This window comes from Dipodomys ordii, unplaced genomic scaffold (assembly GCF_000151885.1).
Source record: "Dipodomys ordii isolate 6190 unplaced genomic scaffold, Dord_2.0 Scaffold41, whole genome shotgun sequence".
NCBI classification, from domain to species: Eukaryota; Metazoa; Chordata; class Mammalia; order Rodentia; family Heteromyidae; genus Dipodomys; species Dipodomys ordii.
This window is the reverse complement of record NW_012267257.1, coordinates 14927646-14934559: the sequence shown is the minus strand read 5'-3', so window position 1 is coordinate 14934559 and position 6914 is coordinate 14927646. Positions and strand designations below refer to the sequence as shown.

Below are 6914 nucleotides of genomic sequence, written 5' to 3'. Positions count from 1 at the left end.
TAGGAGCTTTTGGGGCTTTTTCCCGAGGACTGGCCCAATGCACTTGGCAGTTGATATCCTGGTTGGTGGCTGTTCTCAGCCTCAGAAGGAGGAGGCGTTTGCCCTTTGTGTCCCTTAAAAATAGAATAACAAGCACACAACCCTTGGAACCTTTGAGCCTTGAAGTCAGTAATTAACTTGGGTTCCTAACAAATTGTACATGTCATCCTACAGGAGAAGAGTTGGCAGTGAGTGAGCTGAGGTTAAGGCTGCGGGTGACCAGAAGTGTGGTATCTGCTCCCAGAATTCAGGTCCTTGACTTGTCCTGCACATGGTAAGGCCCAGGGGACTTGCAGGGATCAGAATGAAACCCAGAGTAGATCTGCCCATAGGATGGGTAGGGCCTGGGAACAGAAGATCCTGGTTATCTTTTGCTGCTGTACAATTTATTTCCAACTTTGGGTTGAGAGAATAGTCATTTTAAGGCTTATGATCCTTTGAAACCAAGAATTTGGGCAGGATTTGGCTACACTGTTTACTGCTTGATGTGGCATTCGTTTGGTTCCCTTGGTGGGATTCAGCTTGTGGTGGGCTGCTCTAGAGGTCTGGGAAGACTTAGCTCTTACATCTCAGCTGGGAAGAACAAGAAGGCTGCTTTCAGTTGGGGTATTGAAGCAGCTGAGCCTCTCTCTGTCTTTCTCCTGTGGTCATGTGGCCTCTTCCTTGCCATTTTGTCTCTCCATGTGCTTCCTTTAGCCAAGTCACCAGACTCTTGCAACTCAGCTCAAGGCTCCCAAGGAAGAAAAAAAAGAAGCAAGATTGCTAAGCCTATTAAAGGTGCAGGCCAACACTAGCACACGGTCACTTCTGCCAAATCCCACTGACAAAGCAGTCACAGATTCTGGGCTTTCTCTTTGTGTCTCACTAGGAAGTGGCACGTATGCCCAGGAAGGGAAGGCATTGAAAACAGCCGTCTTTCAGATAAGCTACTACCGGGGCCTTCTGGAAGAATGGGAAAAGATTTGAAGCCTTGCATCAAATTGCATGTAATGAAGAGCAATGATGCCATTGTACCTCTGCCAGGTACAAGGGCATCAGCTTGAGTGCCTCCAGAAGAAAAATATTATCTCACTCACTAGAATAAAAGATAGCCATGTGAGCTTTCTTTGGTCCTTATACCCAGGAAGCAAGATAGACAGTCATGCCCAGATTTCCCCGCCCATCTGAGGCTTACTCCATACTCTCTCAAGAAGAGTAAGGTAATTTCTGTCATGAACATGAACAATGAATAGCCTGAGGTCCAGTGTTGAGAAGGATTCTGAGACCACGTTGAGCCTCCGTGCCATAGTGTATTGATCATATTCCCCCTTGAGAATTGAGGAGTGGCATCACTATGGCCGTTCAGATCTCTTATGTTTCTGTCTAGTCATACTGTGTTCTTTCTGGGAGGAAGTCAGGTATATCCATTGGCCTCCAAAAGTGTACGTGCTTTCCATGGGCTGCACATTCTCTTCTCAGTGCATGTCTAAAGTCTCTCCAGGCCTTCAAAGCTTAATCTCTTCAAAAGCCTTCCCCAGACTTTGCTGGGGTACCCCAGACTTCCAAATTCCTACACCTTTAGATCCAGTAGATTTCTTCCTTTAGATACTCCCAAATGCTATTCATTACCTTTTCATCTACGTGCTAATTATTCTCATTTAGGCTGCTAGATAATTGAAGCCTAGACTACATCCTCTGACTCAGTGGACATTGTGATTCAGGATGTCTACTGATGGGTTCATGTATGCCCAGGCTCTCTTGGTGCCTATTGTTTGAATTGCCAGCCTGAGATGCTTCCTTCAATGCTTTGCATTGTTGCATGGAGGATGTTTAAAGGTACCTGAGAGGGAAATATTGTGAAACTTTGGAAGTCTTCTGAGATGGGAGCAGGTGCTTCTGTGTCCCTATTTTTCAACCTCACACCTCCCCATGAAAGACTTTGTCCCTCTTTTTTTGCCTCATTTATCATATGGTTTTCCCCCCACACTCAAAACTGTGGAAATGGATCCTGCAGAATTCTTTTGAGCAGTGTACTGCTGATTTTAGGCTTGTCCTTTGTGAGCATATAAAATCTAAAGAGAGAAATGTGACAAAATGGACATCACATGGCTTGATTCTTTATTTCTAATAACTAAAACATCTGATTCTATGGAAACTAGGTAGATCTATGGGTGTGAGGAGTGGTCAATATGCAGTTCGAAACAGGGCTCTTAGCCACCTGTTTTCTTGTATTGCCCTCAGGTGCCTAGTGGAGAAAGATCTGATAGTATTACTTCAAGATTAGAACAGATCTTGCCCAGAGGTAAGCATGCATACTGATGACATCTATTAGGCTCCATGGATTTATCACGCTTCTTCCTGGTCCATAATTCTCTGGGTTGCCCAACATCCTCAGGGAGTCACCTGTGTACATTTAGGAACCAGATAGCATTAAAGATATATTTTATGATTATTAAGATAAAGAGACAATCGATGTTATTGATAACATACCAGATGCTGGGTGACGTCTTAAAGTGTATTCTGAATCCTCAAAGGAAGATGAAATTATACATAGCCCAGTCATCTTATTGACTTATTGATAATTAGCCACCTAAAACCGTTGACTAGAAAAGCCACATTGCAAGCCTCCCTACTAGTCTCCAGGCATAATAGCAACATCCAATACATGTGTACACAACAACACACAACAATCCACTTGGTTTAGTCACCCACAATCTCATTGCAGCCTTCTGGGTTCATGAGCGCGTCTGATGCCACTGTTAGGAAAGGAACATCATAAAAGACGTCTCCTTGGTCTCTTTGTTTTGTTGCTTGTATAGCTTTAATAAAGTTGTTCCTGAAAAGGAAGGTGCTTGGCTTTGATGCAGGAAGCTTTGACTGGATCGCCCTGTTCTGGGTGCTGTCAGCCTGCGCAGGCTTTGCTGGGCACACAGGAAAGGCCTGTCCCTGTTCCAAACCTACAATCCCACGTTGCACTGAAGACTGCCTGCTTAGGAATTTGGCCCATCTTCTCTCTCACTTTCATTGCATTTGAACATAATGACAAATAGCACTAACACCTCCCTTCTCTTGAAGAAGAAGAAGAAGATGTACTTTGTACTGCTTGGAAGGAATCCGTTGTTAATTTACAGTTACTTAATGCTTTTTTCACATTGAGCCATCTGTTTAAAAATGTACCCGTGATCTGTATGAATCAGGTAATGGTAAGACACTCAGACCCAGCAATGCCTGTCAAGGAAGCAAACTTTTTGTTTATATTCACAGTTTCTAGAGCCAGAAGGCAGAACATGCCACCCAGAGCCATGGGGCTATTCAGGAAGTAGAAGAGGGAATGTAGTTAAATGTCTTTATTGGGCTGGGAAGGTGGCTCAGTGGTAGAGCGCTTGCCTTGCATGCATGAGGCCCTGGGTTCAATTCCTCAGCACCACATAAGCAGAAAAAACCTGGAAGTCGTGCTGGGGCTCATGTGGTAGAGTGCTCACCTTGAGCTGAAAAGTTCAGAGACAGTGCCCAGGCCCCAAGTTCAAGCCCCATGGCCAACAACAACAGCAAAAAAAATGTCTTTATTGTGGCTTTTGAAGAAAGGCATGGGTAAAGCAGGCACAGAAGTGGTTGATGTGAATAATTCCAGTTGGCTCTGGGGTATAGGACTGTGCCTAGATGTCTGGTGCTTGGCTTTGGGGTGATTAGGGATGGAAATGGCAAAGGAAAGTTCAATAAAGAAGGTGTGGGGTTATAGCCTCTCACTGATTTGGAAGAACTAATTAGCCCTGGGAGAGGCTGGCTCCTTCCAAATGAAAATCAAGAAGACAAAAAGCTGGGCACAGGTGGCTCATACCTGTAATCCCACTACTCAGGTGGCTGAGATCTGAGGATTGCAGTTAGAAGCCAGCCAGGGCAGGGAAAGTCTATGAGTCTGTTATCTTCAGGTAACCACCAAAAGCCAGAAGTGCAGCTGTGTCACAAGTAGTAAAGTGCTAGCTTTGAGCACAAAAGCTCATGGACAGTAAACACCTAGATCTTGAGTTCAAACTTCAGGACCAGTACAAAAAAAAGAAAAGACAGTCAAAAACATTTAGTCAAGAGACAGTAAAGTGCCAGCTCAGCCTGTGGCCTTTGCAATTCTAGATCCAGTACTAGGCACATCGTCTGTCTTCTGTGAATATTTAGTGTGAAATGAATATTCCATACTGGCTACAGCAGAGGTGTGCCCAACGCACCCACTCTGCTTGCAAGGAGAGTGCAGTCTACCCTGAGAAGAAGGCATAAAAATGGTTGTTATAACTTGATAGTTGCTATTAACAACCTAGAATCATCTCCAGCCCTACTCCTCTATGGTCCTTGTCACCAGAAAATGGCCTGAGGTCAATCTAGCCCTAGCCAGAAGTAAAGCCATCTTTCCTTAGTGTTCTTTTCTCCCTTCCTTCCCCACAATCCCCACCTCTGCAACCTTCATTCTACCTTCTAGAGCCCCTTGTCCACCTCCCCTGACTCCTGTGGCCCCCACACCTCTCCTAGCCGCCCAATCAGAAGAGGGTGCCCATCTCTCTTGTCCTCTGTGACACAGCAAAACTGTGGGTGCTAATTCAGAGCAGCTGTGCCCCAGCGGCTGGCGTGCATCTAGGAGGGGCACGGCATGGGAGCGACCCCTGGCAGGGTAAAGCAGGAGACCTCCCAAGGCCGGAACCACCCAGAGAGTCCCTTTTCAAATGCTCTCTTGCTCCTAGAAGCTGCTGTCCGTAGAGGGGGCTCGGAGCCAGCACGGGCCCAGAGACATTTCTGAGGTAGACAGTGTGCCTCCGTCCCTCCCACCCCCTCTTGTGTGCATCTTGCTCTCCTGCTAACTTCCCCAGGGCCTTCCAAAGCCCTGGCTGTGCTGACAGCTCTTCTGCAGAACTCGTTCACATTAGTAGAATTCAAAGGTCACTCTTCTTCTTAGTGTCTGTGCTAAAAAAAAAAATGAGCCAAAGAAGAAAGATGGGCTTCTGAGCACAGCCAGAGATAGAGGATAAATGGAGGCAGAACTCCTGCCTGAGGAAGGAGGTTTGGAATGCTTCGGCTCCACTGCCTGTTTCTGCTCCAGGTTGAGGCTGGAGGAGGCTTGCTTTGGTGACCATAGCAAAGTACCACAGACAGTGTGGATTCACCGAAGATCAAGGGATGTGCAGGTTTTTTCCTCTGAGGTCTCTGTCCTGGAGTGATGGAAGGCACCTTCTAACTGGGTCTTCACATACTGTATGGGTGTCAGCATCCTGGTTATCTCTTTCTCTGCTAAATGTCCCCTCTTCTAAGGACACCAATCTCATTACAGTACAGCCAAACAGACTTATTTTAAGGTCCCATCTCCAAATTGCAACCACAGATTGAGGTGCGAGGGGAAAGAATTTTAACATAGGGCTTAGAAAAAGAAAAAAAATTGGTGGGGGGTTGAGGGGACAGAAAAATAGAGTCCCAATTCAATCTATAGCTGAAGAATTACACAGTGGTGGGAAATGCAGCTCCAAAAAATATTAAAAATGTCTAAGTCTGTGGTGTCCATTCAGAAAATGTTGAATCATTGGATTCTTTTATGTGAACTAGGAAGAACTTCACTAGCAGAAGATGTGATGGTGTGTTAAGTGTGCAATCTACAGTTCCAGCAAGCAAAACAGACACGGAAGAGGAAAACTGTTGACCTATGCAGACTAGTGGCTTTGAGTTTTTGCTACAGAATCTGCTTACTTGCATATTTGTTTTTTTCATCCAAAGCACCTGCTGACTACTCAGTAGCAGGTGCCACTGTTTTGAAAAGTTTTTAAGTAAAAACTTGAAATGGACAAAATTCCTTGTATGAAATAAACTCTCTCCATGTATGTAAGGAAGCTCACCAGTATTCAATATTTGCAGTATTCTAAAGGAACACAGCTTGAGAGCCATGTGGGAAGTAAAGTCTCTCTGAGTCTTTGCTGATTAGCCATGAGATTTAGGAGACAAGTCAGATAGATAGAGATAGATGGAGGGAGAGAGAAGGGAGAGGGGATAGATAGATAAATAGATTGATAGATAATAGAGATTGGTGTGTGGGGATATGTTAGGCAGCTGCTCTACCAAGGAACCATACCTCCAGCATTTTTCTGCACTGTTTTGGTGTTTTGTTTTACTGGGTTTTTTTTTTGCTAGTCCTGGGGCTTGAACTCAGGACCTGGGTACTGTCCTTGAGCTTATTTTTTGCCCAAGGCTAAGTTCTCTACCGCTAGAGCCACAGTTCCACTTCTGGCTTTTTCAGTGGTTAATTGGAGATACGAATCTCACGGACTTTCCTACTTGGACTGGCTTCAAACCACTCTTCTGAGATCTCAGCCTCCTCCCAAGTAGCTAGGATTACAGGACACAAGTGCCCACCTTGCATTGGTAATTATTATTATTTTTTGTCAGTCATGAGACTGAACTCAGGGCCTGGGCACTGAACCTGAGCTTCTTCGCTTCTTCGCTCTACTACTTTGAACCACAGCAGGTTTTCTGGTGATTAATCAATTGGAGATAAGAGTCTCACCGACTTTGCTGACCTGCTGGTTTTGAACCACGATCCTCAGCTATCAGCCTCCTGAGTAGCTAGGATTATAGGCGTGAGCCACCCGCATCAGCGTGCACTGGTAATTTTTAAGTTAGACAGAAGATGTAGCTCAATGATAGATTGCTGGTTTAAGCAAAACAATACTTTGTTCAAGCAGCTGCTTTGGAAGCAAAATGGCTGCTATAGCTTGTGCCTTGAATGTCTCCCAAAGGCTTCCAGCCTGTGGTGTGATTGGATGATGGTGGAATCTTTAGGAATTGGGCTTTAGTGAGGTCATTAGGGGTGTGACCTCTTTCTATTTTGCTTCCTGGCAACCATGTGATGAACTGGGTATTCTACCACT

General features: G+C 45.2%; 1 long non-coding RNA gene across 1 annotated transcript; it reads left to right on the top strand.

Annotated features, from left to right (window-relative positions):
- The first annotated feature begins 229 nt into the window (after positions 1–229).
- Positions 230–5848, top strand: LOC105987349. The gene is made up of 3 exons (XR_001175156.1): positions 230–313; positions 2260–2320; positions 5599–5848. It is a non-coding gene; the product is annotated as an uncharacterized LOC105987349 (long non-coding RNA).
- The last annotated feature ends 1066 nt before the right edge of the window (positions 5849–6914 follow it).